General features: G+C 47.3%; 1 long non-coding RNA gene across 2 annotated transcripts; it reads right to left on the bottom strand.

Moving 5' to 3' along the window:
* Positions 1 to 924: 924 nt before the first annotated feature.
* On the bottom strand, positions 925 to 27,278 carry LOC117361381. Of its 2 annotated transcripts, none has more exons than XR_004539639.1 (3): positions 26,940 to 27,278; positions 26,359 to 26,549; positions 925 to 984 (listed from the first exon to the last, which is right to left on the bottom strand). It is a non-coding gene; the product is annotated as an uncharacterized LOC117361381 (long non-coding RNA). The 2 variants fall into 2 exon arrangements; XR_004539640.1 differs by lacking the exon at positions 925 to 984 and adding an exon at positions 10,797 to 11,260.
* Positions 27,279 to 27,440: the final 162 nt, after the last annotated feature.

Consider the following 27,440-nt stretch of genomic DNA (forward strand, 5'->3'; position numbering starts at 1 on the left):
TTAGTATCTACTTTCATAAAACTGGGGAAACACCACAGAGTGATAGACAGGAGCACATGAGTGGGATACAATTCGGACATATACATCAGTACCTGGGTCTCACCTTTTACCATCAATATACAATACCATACGGTCTCTGGCCTTCTGGATTTGGACATTGGCATTCCAGTTATGTGGGTCAGTGAGAGTGAAAACCATGGGATTACAGTAGCCTGTAGTACACAAGGGGCCGGAGCTAGGATCTAAAGTAAGGGAGGCAGACGGGGTATTCTTTCTCATAAAGGACAGGCTCCACCATTAGTGAAGGTTTCCTCATAGGGGCAGTTCTTAAAGGCATCAGGTTATACAGACCTATAGCACATTTGGTATAATAACGCTGTCAATCTAGGGAGCCACACAAAACTGAATTAGGGGTAGTACCATGACCTTGAGAAACATCAAATAGCACACATGTATCACAATACAAAGACACCGGGCGAGTGGGGTCTACAATAAGAGTCTAGTTGATAAGTGGACCCTCAACATCATCAATGCAGATTTCCGTCCACTTTTAAACTTCATCACCAGTAGGTTGGAAACAGAAAATACTCTCTGATGTTTGACACTTTCTGTACTTAACTCCTTCATGCAAACAAACATCAGGCAAAGGGGCTGCACTTGTTAAGTACAATAGGAAAGAAATACAGAAGAAAGAAGCATAAGTAAGGGCAACACAAATATCAGATATATATATACTAACAGGGGAAACTCATTTTTCTTTCAGGCACAACTTAGAAAACTTCAAACAGTTATACTCAAGACACTTGCTAAAAGCAGTGGTGAACCACAGGCAGTCAATTAAACTCAAACACTTATAAAGAATTATATTCAGAACACCTGCTAAGTACAGTGGTAAATATTCAGAACTTTTGAGGTCTTAGAAAGCTTCAGCTGAAGATCCGTGTTGTAGTGGAACCAAGTTTCATGTCCGGACACCTTTGACAACTGTAAGAGAAGAAATTATTACAGTAAAAGGACCTATCCAACTAGGTTTCAGGGGGTCTGACTTCCAAGTTTTAGCCATACTGTATTTACAGGGACATACCCATGGACTTGTGTAGCTATCGATAGTGGGGCCCTTTCCAGGACCCATTTGTGGAGCTCTTAAAGGGCTTTAGCTAAAGACTGGACCTGACTCTGGAGGATATCTGATCCCAGAGTAGCAAAGGAACCAGGATCTGGGTTCACAATGGGTGGTGGCCGGCCGGACATGAGCTCAAATGGGGCTTAGATGGGATGCATCTAATCTGAAAAAGAACAGAAGGCAGCAGGACAGGCCAGGACAGATTCGTTTCTTCAATTCATTTTGTGAGAAGGGTCTTAAGAGTTCTGTTTATTCTTTCGACCTGACCAGAGCTCTCAGGATAGTAAGCAGCATATAATTTCTATTCAATTTGGAGGGCCTGAGCAATTTGTTGGACAACATCGGCAATGAAAGCAGGGCCATTGTCACTGCCTATAAAAACAAGGAGATCAAGGCACGGAATTATTCAGGAGTTGTTTGGTTACGTCTCTGGCGCGTTCAGTGCAAGTAAGGAAGGCTTTGACCCATCTAGTCAGGGTGTCTGTGAAGACTAGGAAGTGACTGAGGGAACGGGAAATGGGCATGTGGGTAAAATCTACAGACAGAACCTGCATCAGATATGTTCCAATAGGTTGGTATCCAAGAGGTGGCAGTCATCTGATTGGGATTTTTATTCTAGAACCGACAACACACTGTCGGACCATATTCCGGACTAGCTGATCAAGGTGATTGATAAAGAAATGTCTCTTGAGAGTCAATTTTCATAGCGGGTTCTCCAGAATGTGCCAGATCATGGCATCTTTTGACAATCGTGAGGGCCAGGTGTTGAGGAATAACTATGAGGGTGTTGTGCTTGCGTTTGAAGTATCAGTGTGTGGGTCTGGATTGGCACTTGAATTGGTGCATTTTGTATCCACCCCCCTTTCAGGACAGACTGGCCCAAAATAATGCATGCCCAAGTCTGTTCCTGAGAAGCGTATTGGGGTGTAAGGGAATCCAGAAAAGGAATGATTGTATACAGAGGAGCTGAAAGAGGGGGCAGAGACTGGCAGCTCGGGCTGTGCGGTCGGCAAGGGCATTGCCATGAGAGACAAGGTCCGTCACGCATCTGTAAGCATGGCAGTGCATAACAGAAACACGTGAGGGTAGTTGTACGGCCTCAAGAAGGTCAAGAATGAGGGGAGCATGATGGATCAGGCGGCCGGAGGCTGTAATGAAACCTCAATATTTCCAGATGGCCCTATGGGAATGCAAGGTAAAGAAAGCATATTTGGAGTCAGTATATATATTGCAAGACTGAGAGGCAGAGTGGCGCAGGGCAGAAGTGAGGGCATACTATCCTGCAATACTGAGAAAGGTGCTCAGAGCCTTGCAGTTATCAGGGATAAGGAGACTACAGACAGCCTGGACCTCGGTGTAGGAAGGGACCTGGTACCCTTGGAGATTTGAAAGCCAAGGTAGGTGACACGAGGAAGGCATACTTGAAATCAATGTAAATATGGCCACAGGAAAATTTAAAAGGCAGACCCACTATCTGAAAGACTCAGATAAATAATAATAATAACAGTTTATATACCGCAATACCGTGAAGAGCTATGTGGTTTACAAAAGATTAGAGAAGGTACAAAATAATTGAACTTAAGATGTGTACTAACACATAAGAATTGTTCTCAATCCCTATTCTATATCAGGTTCCTACCCCAAAGAGCTGACTTATAAAATTAAGCTAAATGCAGTTCTGGATTCACCCACTAAGCAGGGTAGTCTGACACAAGCGCTCTCTAAAGCAGCAGTCCCTTCACTATCAGCTGACTGGCAAAAATATTTACTTCAATACAAAAGCATTCCTAAAAATTACATTGTTATACCTAAACTTACATTTTTTATATACAGAAATACAAAACAAAGATTGGAATATACAGTAAAACTTTGGATTGCAAATAACTTGGTTTGCAAGTGTTCTATAAGACAAGCAATGATTAAATTTTAACTTGCTATACCAGCAACGTCTTGCAATACACGTACATACAGTATAGAAGCATCACATTTTCACAACTGAGCCAATGGTTCCTCTCTATATGACGCTGCAGGAATGCAGTGACTGTTCCAAACGAGCAAGGGCTTGCAATACAAGTATGTATATTTTTGTACACTAGTGCCCTGGAATACAAGCATACTTCTGGAACAAATTATGCTCCCAAACCAAAGTTTTACTGTACTCACAAGTTTAAACATTGTTCATTTTTATTTTTTTTACAATCAACATGGGTCTCAGTAGAGACTTACTCCCCCTTCCTACAGAATTTCACAAAGGAGAGAGAGTTGCTTAAAGATCAAAGAGATCAAATTACAGATGTAGTCCTTTTCAGAACTTTTAAATTTAGACAAATAACTACTAAATTTGGACAAAGAACTTCTTTTTAGCATGGAATATAAGTTCCAGAAATCATATTTTTCGTTAATATGCATTTCTGAATATGCATATACATTTTATAACATAGCCAAAAACTTCAAATGCAAAACCACTTATCTGTTTCAGGAGAAACCACATTGGAAGTGCTACACACTTCATGGCCCTTATCAGCACAAAAGGAAAAGTACTCTCCTCTCATGCTATGAACAACTGACAGTTTAAACTTCACTGAAACATTTGAACAGACAGAAGTCATAAAGAACCCGGGATATTGCAGGACTTGGGAATCAGATGAAGGGAAGAATTTGGCAAGGTCTGAAGCAAGGGCAGTGCTGAATAGAGAGGGGCTAATTTTAAAGCCCTGGGGTAGACGGGTCCAGGTTACTTAGGAGGTTTGTCCAGTGGAAGGGTTTTCCCATTGGAATGCAAAAATTGGCTGACTGGAAGAGGAACTGACAGCAAACGAATGCATAAAAACCTGACGAGTTATGTCCTCTTCCAGGGAGCCAGAGGGGGCCAGCCCACACCAAATATCGGCCATTCTAACTGGCACAGACAAATAAGGGTTGATTTGTTAAGTATAATCAAAGACAAATTCCTTTTTTAAAATTAGCTAACATATCAAGGGATCCCCACAGGTAGACAGACATCCCCCCATTGTGCAATGGAGGACAAAAACACTTCCCTGAATTCCTGGCCCCGCCCATCTCTGGACTAGGGAAACGCAGTACTAACAGGTCCACACTCGCTTCGTCCTCAAGGACGTCTCAGACACTCTCAAACACACAAAACACAACAGATTTCAGTTCAGTTACTCAACCAGAAAATAACAGTTCCTAGAATCCTTCCCCACAACTTTTCAGCGACAGATCACGTGGCTTACTAGGCAGGAGACGAGAGACAGGATAGGGATGATCAATCCCCACTTACCAGATAGTGGCCACTCCAGGTACAGATACAGATACAGATACAGATTCTTGTACTTTAAACTGAGACTAGATAAGTCAGTTGAAGCGGTCCAACGTCCTGAGGTCTGCCAACCCCCCAAAAGGAAGGCAGCCGGCTAAGCAGACATATCAGCCGTAGGACCAGAAACAAGTGACCAATCGAGTAACCAGTGGTCAAGAGACCTTCAAGTCCCTGTTCGGAAGCCAAATGAAAGGTCACTTGGACACACAAAGTCAGAGGCGTGAAGAAAGTAAAAGAAATTTATTCACAGCATGCATGTTGGACCCCTGAGCTTCAAGCTGGCTCAGAAGTGCCGAAACCAGGAAGTTACAGAGATATTTATTCATTTTTCTGGCTATACAACTGAATTCTAGAAAAAGCTTTTCACGTGTTACTTTTCTTAACACTCATTGGTTCTAAGCTCACACTAGCAGGTCACTAGCAGGACACCTATCTAACTCTAACAGTTAAATGTACAGAAGGGCAGGGTACATCATGGCTCAAACTCTTATCTATTCAGCTTACAATGTGGTAAGGTAGGGACATACATTTTAGGCAGATGCAGTCAATAGATTATACACTGTTTTCAGCTATGTAGGTCAGAGCAATATTTTAAACAACAGTTAACTATTTCATGACCCTACATTACGACCCAGCTTTTGGCTGACATGTAAGGGTTATGTGATGCAGGTTGTTTCTTCTCTTATCTTGGTGATACAGGCATATTCAACTGTGGCTTCTGCTTCTTTTTGGAGGTTTTTCCTTTCTTGGGTACTTCTCTACAGTTGCACCCTTCCAGGGTTCCTTTTTGGCACAAGTGTATTGCCAAGGGCTTAGCGTTCATTTCCCTTCAGCTTCAAGGGCCATTCTTAGCTTGTTACAAGGGCTTGGTATCTTGCTCTTCACTTACTTCTCAGCTTCATGTAGTTCAGTTCCTAAACGAAGTACAATATATTCGTACACCTATTAGAAAGCCCTGTTCGGAGTGTAGTCTTATGGTATTTCTTCGCAGTTTACTGAAGGCTTCATTTCATCCTTGTCTTTTGAGACGCTAAAAGGCTGTGCTGTTGAACACGGGGTTTCTTGTGGCCATGGCTTCAGCTCGGTGGTTTTCTGAGTTGCAGGCCTTGTTTCGGCGGGGATCCCTTTTTCTGATTTACTAAATCTGGGGTGTCAGTTCGGACAGTACCACAATTTCTTTCTAAGGAGGTGTCATCCTTTCTTTTATGACACTCTCACTTTTCCTTCCTTCTTCCTGGGAGGAGAAATGGGGAGACGTGCTTTTCACTGCATTTTTTGAAGGTGCGTAGCGTTCTCCGCGAGCTAGGTTTCTAACAACTTTTCGTTGTTTAGATCGCCTTTTTGTATTCTTCACGGCATCCTAAGCCTCTTTCACTCGATGGGTCCAGGAGGACATTATTTACACTTGCTTGATGGCAGGGTAGCAGTTGGCGAAAGAACTTCATGACCATTCCGCCAGAGCACTGGTTACTTCTTGGACTCGGTCCAGAGGTTTTTTCCTTGGAGGAGTTTTGTCTCGCGGCTACTTGGTCTTCCGAGAGTGCTTTATCTCAGCTTTACTGGTTGGATGTGGGGGCACATGCGGTGGTTGCGTTTCGTGCTTAGGTTGTTGTGGAGGCAGCGTTTGCTTCCCACCCAGATTGAGGATTGCTTTGCTATATCCCATTGGTCTCTGGATTCATCTGCTGCTGTTGCTAAGGAAGGAAAAATTATGTTCTTACCTGTTAATTTTCTTTCCTTTAGACGCAGCAGATGAATCCAGAGCCCCAACCTTTCTGGATATTGTCTGTCGGTTTTTTCTTTTGCAACTTTCAGAGTTTGTTTTTGTTGATGGTTGTATTTTGTATTATTGCCTTTTGTGATTTGTTATGGGAAAGAAGTTTTTTACATGCTATGCCTATTGATGGTTGCTTGGGCAAGGAGCTATACTGATGATACAGGAGGAGTGCTAGCCAATAGGACCACCTGTTAATCAGTTTCTCTATCTCCGCCTGCTGGTAGATGTGGGCTATCCTATTGGTCTCTGGATTCATCTGCTCCGTCTAAAGGAAAGAAAATTAACAGGTAAGAACATAATTTTTCCATGCCGGACTTTGGGGGGAAGAAATAATGTGTCTGAAAATAGAGGAGAGGGAGAGAGATGATGGACAATGGGATTTAGGGAGGGAAGGAACAGAAAGGGAGAGAAGTTGAACACAAGGGATGGTGTGGAGGGGGGTTAGAGATACTAGATAGGAGGGTAGTTGGGAAAAGAAAGGGAGAGATGGTGGACCCTGGGATGGTGGGAAAGGAGGGAGAGATGCTGGATGAAAGGGTAGTTAAGAAAAGGTGGATCTGTGGAGGGAGACGAAAAAAAGGAATGATGCCAGACCTCCTGGAGAGGGGAGGGAAACGAAAGGGGATGGATGGTTAGCATGGAGAAAGAAAGAAGGAGACCCTGGCAAGCAAGTTATCAGAAGACAACCAGAGCCTGGAACCAACAAGATTTGTATAATGACCAGACAAAAGGTAGAAAAACTAATTTTATTTTTTGTTTTGTGATTACAATATGTCAGATTTGAAACGTGTATCCTGCCAGAGCTGGTGTTAGACCACAAATGTGAGCTAGGATTTAACAGAGAGAGGAAATGTCTTTTTTTGTTTGTTTACACCACAGAGCCAGTGTGGTTAGGAGAAGGCAAAGGGGGTGAAGAGGCTATAAAATAAACCCACCAGGATGTTTGAAAAAAAAAAAACAACCACCCAATTGGGCAGGAAAATCAAATCGAATCGAATCACCAATTCAATAGGCTGAATCGAATCGAAATTTTTTTTTCCCGAATCGGGAAGCACTAGTCTCTATAGTCGGGAGTGGTACCGGAGGACTAGAGAATGGCGGATGTGGTCCCTGTCGACAAAAGTGGAAGGAAGAAGTAGGGAATTACAGGCCAGTCATGTCTGACTTCTGTGGTAAGCAAATTAATGGACATGCTTTTAAAACAGAGAATGGTGAAGTTTCTGGATTCACTAGAGGTAAGTCTTGTCAGACAAATCTGATCAATTTCTTTGACTGGGTGACCAGAGAATTGGATAGAGGATGTGCGCTAGATGTGGTGTATTTAGATTTTAGGTTCAAATAATTTTTATTGATGCAAACAACAACAAAGACAATGCCAGGGCACCCCAAGGGTGCACAGTACAAACAATGATGCATCATATACAATAATATAACAAGCATGTACAGAAGAAAAGTAACAGCAACCAAACTCCCCCCCCCCTCCATCCTACTCTACACAGCGCGAGCAATGTTAATGAGATAAAAAAGGCACTCTGAGTCCCTGGACTCTTATGAGCCCCGAAGATGCCACACCACCCCTTCCTCCACCTATGCCCACCTATGCCCATCTGTGACTAAGTGCCAGAACCTTTCAATACCCCTCACCTCCCCAATCCCCCCTCCCCTCCCCTCAATGGTACTCTCCACCCTGCCCCACCAGTACTCTCTCAGCCCAACTAACTGAGCGCCCAGATTAGGACACCCATCTTAAGACCGCACTGCGGCTCTTTGGATGCAAGGCTTGCAGATATGGCTCCCAGATATTCAAGAACAACATCTTTCGCTTCTTAGCCCCTCCGGTATCTCGCGCCTCCCAGATGGCCAACTGATGCAACTGGTTCCGCCAATGCCATAACGCTGGAGAGTCAGAGACCGTCCAGCATTGAAGAATACATTTCCTGGCCAGTAAGCTCATCTTCCTACACAGAGCCCGATGCTCCCTAGGCAAATGACCAAAAGCCTCTGGCAAATCCAAGACAAAGTGGGCCGGGGTACTATGCAAGACTCTCCCAATTAACTCTGACATGTAAGAGATTATATGCTTCCAGAAGCGCTGATAATGGGGCAGGACCATAAGGCATGTCCCAAAGTGTGTCCCCCATCCCACATTTATGACACAGTGGTGTAGGGAGACCCCCACTGTAATACAACTGTGTACGAGTGTAAAAGGCGCGTAAGGTCACCCTATAATACGTTTCCCGCAACCAAGCACATGGGGTCACCCCAGGCGTCGCCTGCAAGGAACGAGCTACATCCCAATGTCCCAAATTAATATGCAATTCCCCCTCCCATTTACCCCGGATGTTCTGGTAGTCCTTGGCTGGTTGTAACTCATGCAAACTAGCATGAATGCTAGACACCAAGATGGACACCCCCTCCTCCCGAACAAACAACTCCTGCAGCCTGGCCCCCAAATGCAAGCGCAATTGTGCTCTGTCGAGGGATCCCACATAGTACTCCACTTGATGACACGCGAACTGCGCTCCCCAGGTCTCCCCCACCTTAGCTAGCAAATCTGCACGGGTCAACAGCTCCCCATCATCTCCCCAAATATGTTCTAAACTTGTGACTCTTCTCACTCCCCAAGACAGGTACTCCCTGGATTCCCTACCCGTAGGAAAGGCCGGATTACGCCGCAAGGGAAAGAGATCAGTGACCGTCAGATCCCCTCCCAGGGTGTGCACAAGCCAACGCTAGGCCGCTTGCAATGTGCTAAATAATACACTTGGTCAGATAGAAGAGGGCAATGCCCTCCGGGGGCTATGTAGTAATGCAAACACATCATATGGAGCAAAAAACTCACATTTCATCTGAAGAGGGGTGTAGCTGCTGGTCTTATTCACTCAATCTCCCAAATGGCGAAGCAAACACGCATAACTATAGACCCGCACATCTGGTAATCCTAACCCCCCCACCCCATGCCACTTCCCCAGCAACTGAGACACCTGCAATTTTGGTTTCTTGGCCGCCCAACAGAAACGAGTAACCCCTTTACAAAAAATGCGTAAATCTTAAGGTTTAGTTTAGTTTAGTTTAGTTTGCAGAACATACAGCCATTTGGGAAAAATGAACATCTTAACCAAGAAAATGTGCCCCATCAGAGAAAGGGGCAATGCCCTCCATGTATCCAGCAAGAGCTCCGTCTTGCTGAAGCTTATCCACATTATGACGATACAATCGGGTTACCTGCATGGTCATCAAAGTCCCCAAGTATACAAACTGCCCCGGTGCCCATGTCAACAGAAACCCATTTCCCCAGAGGGCCTGAACCACTGCAGAAGATGCTAACACCTCCGTTTTATTTAAGCGGAACCCTGCATAGTCACCATATTCTTTAATCAAGTCCAATAAGGACATCAAGGAGAGCAAAGGATCTGTAAGGTGTACTAAGATATCATCTGCAAAGGCCGATAACTTAAAAGAAGTAGCTCCGATGTCAATCCTCCATATAGAGGGCATCGCATATATATCCAGAATTAGGGGGTCCAATGTAAGCACAAACAATAACGGTGATAAGGGGCAACCCTGCCTTGTCCCCCTAGAAATCGGGAACCGGTCCGTTTCAAGATCTTTCAATACTATTCTAGCCTGTGGAAAAGCATACAATGCTCGCACCGCCGACACAAAAAAAACATTAAAATCATATGCCGCTAAAGTATCATAAAGAAAATCCCACCGCACCCTATCGAACGCCTTATCAGCATCAAAGCTAACCAGCACAGATGGGAGATTGCACACCGCCCTCTGTTCAAAAGACAGCAACAATTTTCTTACATTTTTAGCTATGGTTTGTCCTTTCACAAATCCCACCTGAACTTCGTGGATAAGGGAGGGAAGCACAGCAGCCATTGCTTTGCCATGATTTTCGCTAACAGTTTAATCTCCGTATTCAATAAGGAAATAGGACGATAGGAGCCTGCTTTTTCAGGGTCTTTATTCGGTTTAGGCAACATCAATATGCTTGCCATGTTCATACCCTCCGGTAAAGCCTCTGCTCCAATATTAAACATCTGAGCGAGCTGACCATCCAGTACCAATTCTGGGCAGAGAGTACCATCTCCCCCCCAACACCCTAACTCCCAGCCCTTCCCCCCATCAAACAGCCCCCTCCCCCCAGTTCCCAACCCAAAACTACATCTCAAGACCATCCAAACAGATCTCAAGATCCCCTGAGGAAGAAGCAACTCCACCACCCCAGCCACCCCAATGCACACTCCCAGCACCCCAAAAATATACACCAGATATATGCAATACACTCCACCCGGATACAACCCCCACTAACAGAGCCTCTGTCCCTCCCTTCAACACTCACCCTGCACACAAACACAGCATAGTCCCCATAACAGACCCTACGGCGAGACTGAAACAAACTACCCAGGCCCACCATACAAGCCCCACACTTGCAGCTGCCCCCTACATCATACCTGGCTCCCCTCCCAAATTCCTACCACACACAGACTCCCCGATCTATCCTCCAACCCTCCCAATAACACACTCACCCAACACCCCCCCCGCCCACCTCCAAGTAAAGACCCCACAGCCATTAAACAGCAGAAGTCATCCAAGCCAACAGTAATGTACAGCGATGTCAGCAGCCCTCTCACGGGGGTTGTTCCTGTGGCTCACTGCTCCCTGCACTCCGCGCCATCGCTCCTCTGGTCTGTCGCCGCCATCCGGAAGGTCCAGCTATCTCCTCCTCTCGTTCTCCAGTAGGTACCCGCTCAGGAAGGTTAGGAGTACCTAGTTCTTGTAGCACCGACCAGGCTTCCGCCACTGTGCGAATCCATCTGGTCGCGGTCCCCACTGTCAATGCCAAGGCAAATGGATACACCGATATCTGAGGCCCTCTCTGTGGACATAGGTGGTCACCGCTTGCATAACCTTCCGCTTTCGCAAGGTTGCTGCCACCACATCCTGATAAATGTCCACCCGCAAATTATTCCATTTGTAATCCCTCTGCTTCCGCGCTGCATGGAATATTTCTTCCTTCACCCGAAAGCTGCCCAAGCATAAAACAATTAAGATGAAGGGAAGATAATTAATCATATATTGTAAAATTATGTCCTACCTGTTAATTTTCTTTCCTTTAGAAGCAGCAGATGAATCCAGAGACAAGTGGGATATAGCTCACAGCGACCAGCAGGTGGAGATAGAGAAACTGATTTACAGTTGGCCTTATAGCCTGGTGTTCCTCCTGTTGAATCAGTTATGCATTTTGCCCCAGCATCCCTAGAAAGGAGCATGAGCATTCAAACAAAAGGAAAAACTTCATTCCAGTGTTAAACCTTCCAATCAGAAATGTAAGAAAATACAATCACCAACGATATCCTAACCGAACCTAGAATCCAATAGATCAAGAGAGAGAGAGACCATCTGGGTGGGGCTCTGGATTCATCTGCTGCTTCTAAAGGAAAGAAAATTAACAGGTAGGACATAATTTTACATTCCTTAGCAAAGCAGCAGATGAATCCAGAGACAAGTGGGATGTAGCAAAGCAAACTCAAACTGGGTGGGAAGCCAAAGTCGCCTCTGCAATCACCGAAGCGCCAAAATTTGCCTCCGCACAGGCCGCCACGTCCAGACGATAATGCTTTGAAAAAGTGTTCCCCGAAGACCAAGTAGCCGCTCGGCAAATTTCCTCCAAAGACATACCACCGGACTCCGCCCAAGACGTTGCCAATGCACGAGTTGAATGAGCACGAAGTTGTTCCGGCACGAGCTTCCCTGCCAACAAATAAGCCGACGCAATAGCCTCTTTTACCCAACGAGCGATCGAAGCTTTAGACGCAGCCATACCCTTGTGTGCACCTGCAAATAACACGAAGAGATGATCTGACTGGCAAAAGTCGTTAGTCACTCCTAAGTAATGAAGAATTATACGGCGTACATCCAGTAGCCGTAACAACGAGAAACGCGTCCCCCAATCCTCCTTCCGAAAGGCCGGGAGGAATAAACTCTGGTTTACGTGGAACGAAGAAACCACCTTAGGAAGGAAGGACGGCACCGTCCGCACAGACACTCCAGCATCCGAAATGCGCAAAAAAGGTTCCCTGCAAGAAAGCGCCTGCAGCTCCGACACCCATCTTGCAGACGCCATAGCTACCAAAAACACTGTTTTCAGCGTGACATCCTTCAGAGTCGCCGCAGACAGAGGTTCAAACGGAGCCGCCTGCAACCTATTAAGGACCAGCTTCAAATTCCACGCTGGACAGGTGCGCTTTACCGGCGGACGGATATGGTGAACCCCCTTAAGGAATCGCACCATGTCCGGGTGTGAAGCGATCGACGAGCGAGACACCCGGCCCCTATAACAAGCAATGGCCGCCACCTGAACCTTTAGTGAGTTATAGGCTAATCCTTTAGATACGCCCTCCTGCAGAAAAGACAGAATAGCCGACAGAGACGCCTGGAAGGGTGCAATACCCTGCTTCCTGCACCATGTCTCAATAACTTTCCAAACTCTCGCATAAGAGGTAGAAGTAGAAATCTTCTTAGCTTGAAGGGGAGTGGCAATTACCTGATCCGAATAGCTCCTCTTTTTCAATCGCGACCGTTCAATAGCCAGGCCGTAAGACCAAATTGGGCCGGATTGTCCATGGAGATTGGACCCTGAGTCAGCAAGTCCGGAGTTACCTGGAACGTCAACCGATCGCCCGTCGAGAGTTGAATTAGATCCGCGTACCAAGGCCGACGCGGCCAATCCGGAGCCACCAGGATCACCCTGCCCTGAAAGAGAGCGATGCGTTGTAACACTCGACCTATCATCGGCCAAGGGGGAAATACATACAGAAGGGAATTCGGAGGCCATGGGAGAGCTAACGCATCCACCCCCTCCGAGCCCCTCTCTTTCCGTCTGCTGAAGAACCGAGGCAGCTTTGTATTGCGGGATGAGGCCATGAGATCCATGTCTGGAAGCCCCCACCGAAGGACCAGCAGCTCGAACGCCCGCGGAGACAGCTCCCATTCACTGGGATCGAGAAGATTCCTGCTGAGGAAGTCCGCTTGAATGTTTTCGTGACCCGCAATGTGTGCTGCTGACAGAAGCGGAACATGCACCTCCGCCCACCGAAACAGCAGCATCGCCTCTTCGGCCAATTGAGGACTCCGAGTCCCCCCTTGATGATTGATATATGACACCGCCGTGACACTGTCCGAAAAGATCCTGGTCGGATGGTCCTGAATCATGGACTGAAACTCCCGTAGCGCAAGCCTTATAGCCCTCAGCTCTAGCAAATTGATTGAACACTGGGTCTCCTCCGAGGACCACACCCCCTGCATGGAAGCTTGCAGGCACTGAGCCCCCCATCCTCGAAGACTGGCATCTGTCGTAATCACGACCCAATCCGGCGTCACTAGCGGCATGCCCCGGAAAAGATGGAACTCGTTTAGCCACCAGTGCATGCCGCGAGCCACCCGAGGACTCCATTGGAGCCGGCGACTGTAGTCCAGAGATGCTGGGGACCACCGAGAAAGAAGCGACTTCTGCAAGGGCCTCATATGGAACCGAGCCCAGGGAACCACTTCCAGAGTCGCCACCATCGAGCCCAGAACCTGAACATAATCCCAAACCCGAGGTCTGGGCGACCCGAGAAGACCCCGAATCTGAGACTGTAATTTCTCTCCCCGTTCCCGGGGTAGATACACCATCCCCAGACCAGTGTCGAACCTGACCCCCAGGTGCACCAAAGACTGAGATGGGGACAGAGAACTCTTGGGAAAGTTGACGATCCACCCCAGCGACTGAAGGAGAGAGATTACTCGTTGAGTTACCGACAAACTCTCCTGCCTGGAAGAAGCGCGGATCAACCAGTCGTCTAAGTACGGGTGTACCCGAATCCCTTCCTTGTGCAGAAAAGCAGCCACCACCACCATTACTTTTGAAAAGGTGCGGGGAGCCGTTGCAAGGCCAAAGGGCATAGCCCGAAATTGATAATGCTGGCCGAGGATCGCAAACCGCAGAAACCTCTGATGCGGAGACCAGATCGGAATATGGAGGTACGCCTCCTTGAGATCGAGGGACGTGAGAAACTCTCCCGGCCGTACGGCCGCAATCACCGAGCGAACCGTCTCCATCCTGAAATGGCGAACACTGAGAAATTTGTTGACCCCTTTGAGATCCAAAACCGGCCTGAAGGACCCCCCCTTTTTTGGTACAATAAAGTAAAGGGAATATATGCCGTGGCCCACCTCTTCCGGTGGTACCGGCACCACCACCCCTAGATCCAGGAGTACCTGAAGAGTTAAGCGGACTGAGTCTCCCTTGGCCGCCCCATTGCACGGGGATACCAAGAAAGAATCGGCGACGGGAGAGGCGAATTCTAACTTGTACCCTTCTTGAATAATGTCCAACACCCATCGATCTGACGTGATTTTGGCCCACTCCGCCCAAAACGCCGACAGGCGTCCCCCTAATGGAAAAGCAGAGGGAGCCAAGACCCCGTCATTGTGGAGCGCGACTTGCTGGGGTACGTGCTGGCTGACCTGAAGGGGGTTTCGTCGTACGAAAGGAACTCTTCTGCTGACCCCTAGGTCTTGAAGAAGAGAAAGAACCATATGCGGAACCGAAGAATGGTTTACCGGACCTGTATCTCCTCACTTCCCTGAAACGAGGCCTAGATGACGAGGACTTCAAAGGGGGCCTAGGCCTATCTTCCGGTAATTGCTGAGTTTTGGTATCCCCAAAATCCTTTACCAATCTATCTAAATCTTCCCCAAACAATAAACCCCCTTTAAAAGGGAGTTTCACAAGTCGAAGCTTAGAAGCCGCATCTGCCGCCCAATGACGAAGCCATAAAGACCTGCGAGAAACAACCGAAAGCGACATCTGCTTAGCTGAAGCGCGAATAATATCATATAAGGAATCCGCCAAATAAGCCAAACCTGACTCCAAATCAGCCAGTTCCGAAGGGACAGAACCCCCGGACTCCATCATATTATCCGCCATCACTTGAGACCACTGCAGACAGGCTCTCGCCGCATAAGAGCTGCAAATTGCGGCCTGTAAGGTAACCGCAGCTACTTCAAAGGATAACTTCAGGGAAGATTCAATCTTCCTATCCTGGGCATCCTTCAACGAAACACCCCCTTCCACTGGCAAGGTTGTCCATTTGGTAACTGCGGCCACCAGTGCATCCACCTTAGGCAATTTAAATTTCTCAAGTTCGGTCGGGTCCACCGGATACAAAAGCCGCATGGCCTTCGCTACCCGTAACCCGGCCTCCGGCGTGTCCCATTGTGCCGAAATCAGCTCCTGCATGGCTTCATGCACCGGAAAAGACTTAGGCGGTCTACGAGTACCTGCCATAAGAGGGTTACCCGACACTTTAGAATCTACTTGAGAGATGTTCAAACCCAGCAACGCTTTCAAAATTAAGGAAGAAAGTTCTTCCCTATGGAAAAGACGGAGCGCGGAAGGGTCATCCACCTCCCTACTCGGGGGATCCTCCGCTTCCCAATCCCCTACCTCACCTTCCTCTAAAGACTCCGGAAGGGAAAAAGGGGAAACTACCATAGGCTTGTCCGCGGACGCGAGCCTGCGCTTTTTAAGTACTGGCGACTTTACTGGAGAACTAGCTCCACCTGCCGTCTCCCCAGCATCAACTTTCAGGAGAACAGCAGAGGAAGAGGGCACAGGCAGAACTGGCAAGTTCACAGAGACCGGTTGAGCAGGCTGACAGCTCTGCAGCATGAAAGCCCTATGCATCAGCATAATGAACTCCGGTGTGAACGAGCCCAGGCCAACCGCCGCTGAATTAACCTGTTCGGCGCCGGAGAGCGGAGCCGCCGCTCCCTCTAGCGCTTCCGACTCCCCGCCCGCTGCCGACCCCCCCTCAGCCGCGGAAGAACCCCGCTGCGAGGCCGAGCCGACCGCGAGGGGCGGGGACGTCGAGCGCGCCTCCCGAATGCGGGAAATGGCCACCTCACAAGCCTGCAAAAAAGAATCCTCAGCCGGTGCATCTAAGCAACCGGCTGAGCACAATCCCGCTGGTGTTCGACGCTTTCCACAGCGTAAACACCGCTGACGAGATTCCTCTGCCATCATGACGCCGCCCCCCCAACCGGACCGGCACTCGAGGCGGAAGCAAGCAAAATGAAAGAAAGAAAGCAGCAAGTTACTCACCACACTCTCAGCCCGCCCCCCTGCAGTAAGGATAAAGCTGGTAATTGATCCTAAAAGCCGACTCAAAGGGCACAGCTCAGCACAGGAAGGAGCGTTTTGTTTTGTTTTTTTTAAACTGGAATGAAGAAACCAACGCCGCTGAGAGCAGGGAAATCCCTCAATCAATCGGAGGGGAGGGTGGAGAAGGGACCTGGGAGGGCCCAGGTGTAGCTCCTAAAGCCGGCACCACTCAGCCAGGCACCCCGGTCCTACTGAAGAGTCAAAGGCTCAACAGAGGAGAAGAAAAGAGCACCAATACACCAGGCACCGCCAGCATCCAGGAGCTAGAGAGATAGCTCCACCCCTGCTGGGAGATAGAGCAAAACTGATTCAACAGGAGGAACACCAGGCTATAAGGCCAACTGTAAATCAGTTTCTCTATCTCCACCTGCTGGTCGATGTGAGCTATATCCCACTTGTCTCTGGATTCATCTGCTGCTTTGCTAAGGAAAATCAATTTATCAATTCTAATATCATTCACAACTTCAAATAAAGGCCAAAATGGCATCTAATATAATGAATCTAAATCAAATTATTTATTAAAGATATCATAAATATTCAAAATTATAATAGGAATAAAATCATAATCCTTGAGTACTCAAAGAAAAATATGGTGGACATATCATAAATTATACAGACTTTAATCTTAAGAACCTCTTATGATATATACCATTCCAGGTTCCAGTCTTGTATGTTGTTATAATCATTTATGTCCACCACCCCCTACCGAAATAGATTTTATTTTTTAAATTTATTTCGGTAGGGGGTGGTGGACATAAATGATTATAATAACATACAAGACTGGAACCTGAAATGGTATATATCATAAAAGGTTCTTAAGATTGAACATAAGAACATAAGAAGTTGCCCCCCGCTGAGTCAGACCAGAGGTCCATCTTGCTAAGCGGTCCGCTCCCGCGGCGGCCCATCAGGCCTAGTGCCTGAACAGTGGTCCCTGATTAATTTTGTAATTTACCTCTAATCCCATCCCTATAATCTACTTTTACTCTTATCTGTACCCCTTAATCCCTTTGTCTTCCAAGTACCTATCCAAAGCTTCTTTGAACCCCTTAGCGTGCTCCTGTTTATCACATCCTCTGGTAGCGCGTTCCATGTATCCACCACCCTCTGTGTGAAAAAGAACTTCCTGGCGTTTGTTCTAAACCTCTCCCCTTTCAATTTCTCTGAGTGCCCCCTTGTACTTATTGATCCCCTTAATTTTAAAAATCTGTCCCTGTCTATTTTTTCTATGCCCTTCATGATCTTGAAGGTTTCTATCATGTCTCCTCTAAATCTCCGCTTTTCCAGGGAGAAAAGCCCTAGCTTTTTCAGTCTGTCAGTATATGAGAGGTCCTCCATGCCCTTTATTAGCTTAGTTGCTCTTCTCTGGACCCTCTCAAGTACCTCCATGTCCTTCTTGAGGTACTGCGACCAGAACTGAACACAGTACTCCAGGTGCGGGCGCACCATAGCACAATACAGTGGCAGGATGACTTCCTTTGTCCTGGTCGTGATACCCTTCTTAATGATACCCAACATTCTGTTTGCTTTCCTTGAGGCCGTGGCACACTGCGCCGACGCCTTCAATGTTGTGTCTACCATCACTCCCAGGTCTCTTTCAAGGTCGCTCACCCCTAGCGCTGATCCCCCCCATTTTGTAAGTGAACATCGGGTTCTTTTTCCCTACATGCATGACCTTGCATTTCCCTATGTTGAAGCTCATTTGCCACTTTTTGGCCCACTCTTCCAGCGTTGTCAGATCTTTTTGGCGATCTTCGCAGTCCTCCATGTTTTTGACCCTGCTGTATAGTTTGGTGTCATCCGCAAATTTAATAACCTCACATTTTGTTCCTGCCTCCAGGTCGTTAATAAATATATTGAACAGGAGCGGTCCCAGCACCGACCCCTGCAGAACTCCACTCGTGACCCATTGCCAGTTTGAGTAATGTCCCTTTACTCCAACCCTCTGTTTCCTGTCCGCCAGCCAGTTTTTGATCCATCGGTGGACCTCCCCTTGCACCCCATGGTTCCATAGCTTCCTTAGTAGTCTTTCGTGTGGCACCTTGTCGAAGGCTTTTTGGAAGTCAAGGTAAATGATATCTATGGATTCCCCTTTATCCACCTGGCTGGTTACCCCCCTCAAAGAAGTATAATAAGTTCGTGAGGCATGACCTGCCCTTGCAGAAGCCATGCTGGCTCGACTTTAGCTGCCCATAGTTGTCGATGTGTTCCCAGATGCTGTCTTTAATCAGTGCTTCCATCATCTTTCCCGGGACCGAGGTCAAGCTCACCGGCCTGTAGTTTCCTGGGTCTCCCCTTGAGCCTTTCTTGAAGATGGGCGTGACATTTGCTATTTTCCAGTCTTCCGGAATCTCTCCAGTTTTTAGGGATAGGTTGCATATTTGTCGAAGTGGCTCAGCTATTTCGTTCCTTAGTTCCTTGAGTACCCTTGGGTGAATGCCATCCGGACCTGGCGATTTGTCGCTCTTTAGCCTGTCTATCTGCCTGAGGACATCCACCTTGCTCACCTCTGAAGTCTGTATAATTTATGATATGTCCACCATATTTTTCTGAGTACTCAATAAGGATTATGATTTTATTCCTATTATAAATTTGGATATTTATGATATCTTTAATAAATAATTTGATTTAGATTCGTTATATTAGATGCCATTTTGGCCTTTATTTGAAGTTGTGAATGATATTAGAATTGATAAATTGATTATATATGATTAATTATCTTCCCTTCATCTTATTTGTTCACATTTATAGGGTTGATATATGATTAAGGCCTTTCCATATAATATCTTTCAAGCACAAAACAATGTCACGGGGCAAGTTGGATTTAGGGCGCACCAAAGCCTGATGCGCTCGTTCTATTTCAATTTTCGGCACCTGCCCCTCACCTGCCAGAGCACTTGTGAGGATATCTTAAGAAGACTTGAGGCGGTCCAGAGGAGGGCGACGAAAATGATAGGAGGCTTGCGCCAGAAGACGTATGAGGAGAGACTGGAAGCCCTGAATATGTATACCCTAGAGGAAAGGAGAGACAGGGGAGATATGATTCAGACGTTCAAATACTTAAAGGGTATTAACGTAGAACAAAATCTTTTCCAGAGAAAGGAAAATGGTAAAACCAGAGGACATAATTTGAGGTTGAGGGGTGGTAGATTCAGGGGCAATGTTAGGAAATTCTACTTTACGGAGAGGGTGGTGGATGCCTGGAATGCGCTCCCGAGAGAGGTGGTGGAGAGTAAAACTGTGACTGAGTTCAAAGAAGCGTGGGATGAACACAGAAGATTTAGAATCAGAAAATAATATTAAAGATTGAACTAGGCCAGTTACTGGGCAGACTTGTACGGTCTGTGTCTGTGCATGGCCGTTTGGAGGAGGATGGGCAGGAGAGGGCTTCAATGGCTGGGAGGGTGTAGATGGGCTGGAGTAAGTCTTAACAGAGATTTTGGCAGTTGGAACCCAAGCACAGTACCGGGTAAAGCTTTGGATTCTCGCCCAGAAATAGCTAAGAAGAAGAAAAAAAAAAAAATTTAAATTGAATCAGGTTGGGTAGACTGGATGGACCATTCGGGTCTTTATCTGCCGTCATCTACTATGTTACTATGTTACTATGTTATCTGTACAGATGTCCAAGGCCGTCCGGCAGGCATCCTAATAGACACTTTCTTCCGACATCCCCTGGATCCGGAGATTACACCGCCGGGATCTGTTCTCCAGATCTTCCATCTTATCCCACATCGCCAACTCCTTCTCGCATACTCCTGCCACGGCCTGCTGCACAGCTATGATGTCCTCAGACATGGTGTTTACATGTGCTTCCACCGCATCCTGCCTCTTCACCCGCTCCCCCAGGTCTTGTTTTAAATCTGTAACTGCTTTGGTAACATCGTGGCGCAGGGACTGCATTTCTTTACGAATGTCCAGCAGCAAATCGCCAGTGCTCTACACGATCCTTGCAGGCTATCACTGTCCTCAGAAGCACTTCCCTCTGACGTGATCCTGCCCCTGACATCAGAGGAGGGGCGGGACCATGTCAGAGGGAATGTGTTTCTGAGGACAGTGGTAGCCTACAAGGATCGCATAGAGCACCAGCAATCCTCTCTTCAGGCTGCGGTAAGAATGGGAGGCCCAGGGGGAAGACGGAGGATGCAGCAAAGAGCGCCAAAACACAGAACAAGGTAAAAACTAGGATTTCTGCAGCTCTTCCCCAGTGACCCTCCCCCTTCGCCCCCTAAAGCAGGAGTGGCAGTGGCAGGCCAGCAAGAGGCAGCATTGCCGCTCCTGTTTTAGGAAGGTAAGGGGAGGATGATTGGTCACTGAATCGGCCAAGACGATTTTTTTTTTAAATCAAATCAATTCAATTCACCTGAAGTGAATCGGTGAATTGATTCGAATCGGAAATCGGGCAGCACTAGTCTATACCTCCCATAGTCCAGCAACTGTTTCCTGCACCTGAGCACGGCTGGGGCGAGGCTGCTGGCAAGAAACATCCAAAACGCCATAGACCTAGCTTTAAACTGAGGAGCAGGGGAAAGCCGGAAGTCGATCTGGCCTCGACACACCGGACATTGGTATCAAAAAATGATACTGAGCAAGGGCATCGCAAAAGAGAGCTTGGGACCGAGTGGGATCTTTTGGACAAAGGGACTGAGAGGAAATACTTGGGCAAAGGGACTATGAGGGGCTTCTTGGACAAAGGGACTGAGTGGACACTTTTGGGCAAAGGGACTGAGTGGGAACTCTTGGACAAAGGGGCTGAGAGGGACTTTTTGGACAAAGGGACTGGGAAGGAACTTTTGGACAAAGGGGCTGAGTGGGAACCTTCAGAAAAGGGACCCACAGATGGGACTGAGATGAAAATCTTGTACAAAGGCACTGAGAGGAAACTTTTGGACAAAGGGATTGGGAGGGAACTTTTGGACAAAGGGACTGAGTGGAAATCTTCAGAAAAAGGACCCACAGATACAATGCAGGGGCCCAGTGCCCAAATGAATCTAACAGGCAGGGTCGAGAGAGTACAATGGGAGCCAGGGGACCATCCAAAAAAGGGGATACTGGCTGGGGGCAAAACGGACACGCCACGGGAGGTGGATGACCGAGTAAAGGCAAGCCAAGTGGATGCGCCGAGCCATGGAAAGAAAACAGCAGGGCGGGCGACAAATCAGGACCTATATTGCCTCTACACAAATGCGAGGAGCCTCAGGGCCAAAATGGGAGAGTTGGAAATTATAGCCAGTCAAAAAGCCCTAGACATAATTGGAATCACAGAAACGTGGTGGGCTGATGACAATAAATGGGATGTAGTCATACCAGGGTACAAACTTTACAGGAGAGACAGGACGCACAAGAAGGGTGGAGGAATAGCGCTATACATAAAGGACTCCATACCCTCAACCAAAATGGAAACAGCAGTAAGGGCGGACGGCTTGGAATCACTATGGGTTAAGCTACCAGGAGGATCTGGAGCAGACATCAAATTGGGTTTATACTATCGTCCGCCTGGCCAATCGGAAGAAATCGACCGGGACCTGGAGACTGAACTGCGGCAGGTATGTAAAAATGGAAATGTGGTGATGATGGGGGACTTCAACTACCCTGGGATAGACTGGAGTATCGGGCACTCGAGTTGCGAGAGAGAGACCAAATTCCTGGAAGCCACGAGGGACTGTTTCCTGGAGCAGCTGGTCACGGAACCTACACGAGGAGAAGCTACTCTTGATCTAATCTTCAGTGGACTGGGGGGACCTGCAAAGGAAGTAATAGTATTAGACCCACTGGTAAACAGCGATCACAACATGATCCAGTGCCGACTAGAACTGGGATCATCCAGGGTGAAAAGAACCACAACAACAGCGCTCAACTTCAGAAAAGGGAATTATGATGCAATGAGGAAAATGGTGGGGAAGAAACTCAACGGCAGCACAAGAAAGATAGAGTCCGTAGAAAGCGCCTGGACCATGCTCAAGCGTACGGTGCACGAAGCACAGAACCTGTACGTCCCCAGGTTCAGAAAAGAGTGCAAGAAAAATCGAATAAAGAACCCAGCATGGATAACGGCTGCTGTAAAAAAGGCGATCAGTGACAAGAAAGCATCGTTCAAAAAATGGAAACAGGATCAAACGCAGGCCAGCCAAAAGGACCACAAGGAAAAACAGAAGGAGTGCCACCGAGTGGTTAGGAGAGCAAAGAGGGAATATGAAGAGAGACTAGCGAGAGAGGCAAAAAATTTCAAATCATTCTTCAGGTACGTAAAGGGAAAGCAACCAGCGAGGGAGGAAGTGGGGCCCTTGGATGACGGGGATAGAAAGGGAGTAGTGAGGGAGGAAAAAGAAATAGCTGACAAGTTAAACGACTTCTTTACATCAGTCTTCACGAGGGAGGACACATCCAACATCCCGGAACCAGAGGAAATAGAAAATGGAGATCAAGATAGCAAGCTGATCCAACTAGAGGTGAGCCAGGAGGATGTCCTCAGGCAGATAGACAAGCTAAAGAGCGACAAGTCGCCAGGTCCAGACAGCATCCACCCAAGGGTGCTCAAGGAATTAAGGAATGAAATAGCAGAGACACTTCAGCAAATATGCAACCTATCCCTAAAAACTGGAGAGATCCCGGAGGACTGGAAAATAGCTAATGTCACGCCCATCTTCAAGAAGGGTTCAAGGGGCGACCCGGGAAACTACAGGCCGGTGAGCCTCACATCGGTCCCGGGAAAGATGATGGAGGCACTGATTAAGGACGGCATCTGTGATCATATCGAAAAAAATGGACAGCTAAGGTCGAGCCAGCATGGGTTCTGCAAGGGTAGGTCGTGCCTCACAAATTTGTTATACTTCTTTGAGAGGGTAAATAGCCAGGTGGACAAAGGTGAACCCATAGACATAATTTACCTAGACTTTCAGAAAGCCTTCGATAAGGTACCACATGAGCGATTGCTCAGGAAACTATGGAATCATGGGGTGCGAGGGGAGGTCCACCGATGGATTAAAAACTGGCTGTCGGAGAGGAAGCAGAGGGTTGGTGTAAAGGGCCACTACTCGGACTGGCAAGGGGTCACGAGCGGGGTTCCTCAAGGGTCGGTGCTGGGACCGCTCCTATTTAACATATTCATCGACGACCTGGAGGCGGGAACAAAATGTGAGGTCATCAAATTCGCTGATGATACCAAACTATTCAGCAGGGTTGAAACCACGGTAGATTGCGAGGATCTCCAAAGGGATCTTACGACACTGGAAGAATGGGCAAAAAAGTGGCAAATGAGCTTCAACGTGGGGAAGTGCAAGGTCATGCATGTAGGGAAAAGGAACCCGATGTTCACTTACAAAATGGGGGGAACAATGCTAGGGGTCAGTAAGCTGGAAAGAGACCTGGGAGTGATGGTAGACACGACATTGAAGGCGTCAGCACAGTGCGCCACAGCCTCGAGGAAAGCAAACCAAATGCTAGGTATCATTAAGAAGGGTATCTCGACCAGAACGAAGGAAGTCATCCTGCCACTGTACCGGGCTATGGTGCGCCCCCATCTGGAATACTGTGTACAGTACTGGTCACCGTACCTCAAAAAGGACATGGCAATGCTTGAGGGAGTCCAGAGAAGAGCAACTAAACTGATTAAGGGTATGGAAAACCTTACATACACTGACAGACTGAAAAAGCTGGGGCTGTTCTCCCTGGAGAAGCGGAGACTCAGAGGAGACATGATAGAGACCTTCAAGATCCTGAGGGGCATCGAAAAGGTTGACAAGGACAGATTTTTCAATTTGAAAGAAACCACAAAAACAAGGGGCCACTCGATGAAATTGAAGGGGGACAGGTTTAGAACAAACGCAAGGAAATTTTTTTTCACACAGAGGGTGGTGGACACATGGAATACCCTTCCGGAAGCCGTGATAGGAAATAGCACAGTACAGGGTTTCAAGGAAGACCTGGATAGGTTCCTGGAGGACAAAGGGATTGAGGGGTACAGATAAGAGCAGTGGAAGGTTTAGAGATAAATGTAGAGGTAGGTATAAAATTAGTCAGGGACTGCTGCTCAGGCAATATGCCTGATGGGCCGCCGCGTGAGCGGACCGCTGGGCGGGATGGACCTCTGGTCTGCCCTGGCGGAGGCGACTACTTATGTTCTTATGTTCTTTCCCCTTTGGTCCAGGCCTCTTTTTCTCACTGTCTTTCTTCTGCTTACAACCCCCCCCCCCCCAATATCCCATGTCCAGCATTTATTATCCTTTCTTCCAGGTCTTTCTCTACCTCTCTTGCTCTCTCCCTTCCTCTCTCCCTGGTCCAGAATCTTTCCACCTCTCTACAGTCTCTCTTTTCCCTCTATATACCCACAAATCCAACATCTATCTCCCTCTCTTCTGCCTACCCTTTGGTTCAGGTTTCTCCCTCTCTATCTTCCTTATGTTAACATTTTGAGTCCTCCCACCTATGATCCAGATCTTTCTGTCTCTCTCACTCTCTTTGTCTTCCCCCTCCTCAGGGCCAGGCGTCTCTCTCTCCTCGGTTCAGGGTGTTTCTCCTCTCTACCCATTCTAGTCCAGCATCTGCCCTGTCTTCCCCCTCCCTTTTGGTTCAAGTCTACTTTCCCACCGCTCCTCAAAGTCCTTTTCTGTCCCCGTCCCCGGTGTCCGGATCCAGTGTCTCTATGAGTTTTCCATCTGGTGGCATTTGACTGATTTGCTCAGGATATTGGGGCGGGAGGGGGGGGCACTATACTCACAATCACAGTAGTCTCTCTTGTAGACCAATAAATGCAAAAGGGTTAATTACTTGCCCCAATCCCGTTTCACAATCTATCAGAAAGAATTGTGCTTTTTGTCAAATCCAGTTTAATTGTTTGAAGATTAACATTCCCTACATATCCATCTTCCTGGTGCATTTCCCATTCTCTACTTTTAAAGGCTCTGGGATTCACAACTGTTAATGCAGAAGCTAATTGTGTCCTCCAGAATGCTGAATCCTAACGATACTGCTGAAAACTTGAAAATCTGTTTTGCTGGGCTTCTCTTTATGGTAAACCTGGCTTTGATCCTGGCTATTCTCTCTTCCTTTGATGTTGCAGCCTGCTGAAAATTCCCTCTTGTACTAGACTAGAGAATCATCCCACCGAGGCCCTTACGACAGGCGGGGCCTTACCTTCGCTGCTTCCCCGCCCCTACTCCTTCACCATCAGCAGGGAAGGGTTATTTGCAAAGTGTACAAGGCCGCGCCACGAACGCTATGCAAATTACCCATCCTTGCTCATGGTGAAGGAGTAGGAGCGGGGAAGAGGGTTTGTGCGTGGCCTGGAACGCTATGCAAATTACCCCTCCCTGCTCATGGTGAAGGAGTAGGGGCAGGGAAGAGGATTGGTGCGCGGCTTCAATGCTGGTGGTATGAGCGGGGCTGTTTGTAGATCTGCGGATGCAAGATGACAGCTGGGCATGCACCGAAATTAACCGGGCGGAGTGCCCGGCTAAAACACACTAGGGAGAACACTGTATTAGTTCAATGTTTGGCATAACTAACCTTTCTCCACCCCATATTTTGGACAAAAAATGGCCAGGGGTTTAATACTTTCACATGTCCAGAAAAAATGACAGTAGTTTATCATCTTTTTCTTATCCTTTCCTTTAATATTAGACATGTCTTTCCAACCTCTTAACATCCTCCCCAAAGTACACTCTGGAAGAATGTTCCCAGGATCTTTCTTGCCATCCCTTTCCTTAATTCTACTATTTTTACTCTCCATTCTTATTCTGAGACCCTTTTACTGATCAATTCCTTTTCACTTTGTCCTGCCTGTGTTCCTCGAGGAACAACGAAACCACAAAGTAGGACTTCAAACTTGCTTCGCACCAAAGGTACATCTCATTCACACACTTGCAGAGTTTCACAGAATGTCCCAACCACCAAGGCAATACTGTTCAGTCCAGCATTCTTACCTTAGTCTGTGCACAGAGTTGCCTGGTTGTTATCAGAGTGCTTATTATCCCTGCTGATTCACTGGGTACTCCTTATCAATCAGTCTTGAGACTTTCTATCACTCAGTTGTGGGGTCCCCATCGACAACCAAGGAGCTGTTGAAATCAATGGGATGTGTCTCCCCGTTATTCGGCAGCGATGACCCCTTCATCTGAAACATAGAAACATAGAACATGACGGCAGAAAAGGGCTACGGCCCATCTAGTCTGCCCACACTAATGGCACACCCCCTAAATACCTCCATGAAGAGATCCCACATGCCAATCCCATCTTTTCTTAAAATCTGGCACGCTGCTTGCCTCAATTACCTGTTGTGGAAGATTATTCCAGCGATCAACCACCCTTTCGGTAAAGAAATATTTTCTGGTGTCGCCATGAAATTTCCCACCCCTGATTTTCAACGGATGCCCTCTTGTTGCCATGGGTCATTTAAGGTAAAAGAGATCCTCTTCCACCTCGATACGGCCTGTGACATATTTGAACGTCTCAATCATGTCTCCCATCTCTCTGCGTTCCTTGAGTGAGTACAGCTGCAACTTACCCAGACGTTCCTCATTAGGGAGATCCTTGAGTCCTGAGTCCTGATGATGTGATCCTGAATGAGCCCCCATCTGTGAGAAAGAATACACTCTCTTTCTCTGGAAGAACTCCGGGAGGACACCACAGTGAAGCAGCACACTGTTTATTAAACGTTCTTCATATTATATAGTTTATTTTCCCATTCTAACCCCTCCTGTCCATGTGCCCATTGGTTAGGGTCATATATTTCTCCTAAACTTCTTTCGTTCTCTCCTCCCCTATTTACATCTCCCATTACTCTAATTCTTCTCCTCCCGGAATGACCCTGTCTCTTATTTTCTTTTATCTTTATATGGTCTATCTACTTACATTCTCTGCCCCAACCCCAATTTAATTCCACTGAGGGTGTTCACTGCATATGCTGCAGAAAGTTGTTTACCTTCTTATCTCTCTCTAGCAGTCAACAGTCTTTCTCCCCTTCCAAACTTGTCTGCAACAAGCAACATAGAGTTTATTTCTCTCA

This window comes from Geotrypetes seraphini, chromosome 5 (assembly GCF_902459505.1).
Source record: "Geotrypetes seraphini chromosome 5, aGeoSer1.1, whole genome shotgun sequence".
Classification (NCBI taxonomy): domain Eukaryota; kingdom Metazoa; phylum Chordata; class Amphibia; order Gymnophiona; family Dermophiidae; genus Geotrypetes; species Geotrypetes seraphini.